This window comes from Cariama cristata, unplaced genomic scaffold (genome assembly GCF_000690535.1).
Source record: "Cariama cristata isolate BGI_N322 unplaced genomic scaffold, ASM69053v1 scaffold18872, whole genome shotgun sequence".
Classification (NCBI taxonomy): domain Eukaryota; kingdom Metazoa; phylum Chordata; class Aves; order Cariamiformes; family Cariamidae; genus Cariama; species Cariama cristata.
Genome location: NW_009603566.1, coordinates 39,897 through 40,866, shown reverse-complemented (window position 1 = coordinate 40,866; position 970 = coordinate 39,897).

The following is a 970-nucleotide window of genomic DNA, read 5'->3' as shown; positions in this document are numbered from 1 at the left end:
TTACCAATGTGTATTCGCCACATATAGAACATTTGTGTGCAGGATTTGGCATGCAACATGTTGCAATTCTGGCAAAGAAGATTCAGAACTTATGGGAAATGCCCTACAGTTCTGGCAAAGAATACCATATTATTTATTAACCTAGAGTGCCCTTTGAAAGCTTCAAAGTGCTCTACAAGAAAGAAAATTGCACACAGTACATTATTTAATACAAAAACTTACATTAGCTTACAAATTTAAATTACTCAAACGGGGAAAATATTTCTCACAGCAATATTCGTTCAGTCATGTTGCACAGCATGTTTTATAGTTTAGATTGAACAGATTATTAACAAAAATGCATATTAAGAAGAAGTATCTAGCACAGTATTTTTTGGAGGAAGATGCCTAAAAAGCTATTGTGAGACACCTTTTAATTTCCTGACTTCTGAAGCCAGCTTTTTCAAGCTGAATGTATATCTGGATTCCCAGCTGTGTATAGTTCAGCATGCATACCCAGACTCCTGTATATAGAGCTAGGAGCATGTATCTATACTGTTGTTTATAGAATTTGGCATCTCGTAAAGACGCTGCGTGTCCTACCTCGAACGGAAGCCAGTACCAAAGGTTTTGGGAGGAGCATGAGAATAACCAGTGTTCATTGGCACGGCCTCTCAGCCTGCCCCAGCATGGGGCTTGGGGAGCTCCTGACCAGAGCCTGTGCTCAGACCAGCGTTTGATGGCCATTGATCAGACCTATCCTCCATCAATTCATCCAATCCATTTTTAACCCATTACCCTCTTGGATTTCACCATATCTTTGCACAATGAGTTCAGTTTAATTATTCTTTCCATGGGAAAACTTTCTTTCCCCCCCGCTCCCCCCCCCTCCATTTTAAACCTTCCATCTGATCAGTTCTTTTACTGGGACACATGAGCGAACTTTGCCTTTTCAACAGCTCTGCAGAGGTGATGATTTTATAGACTGTCA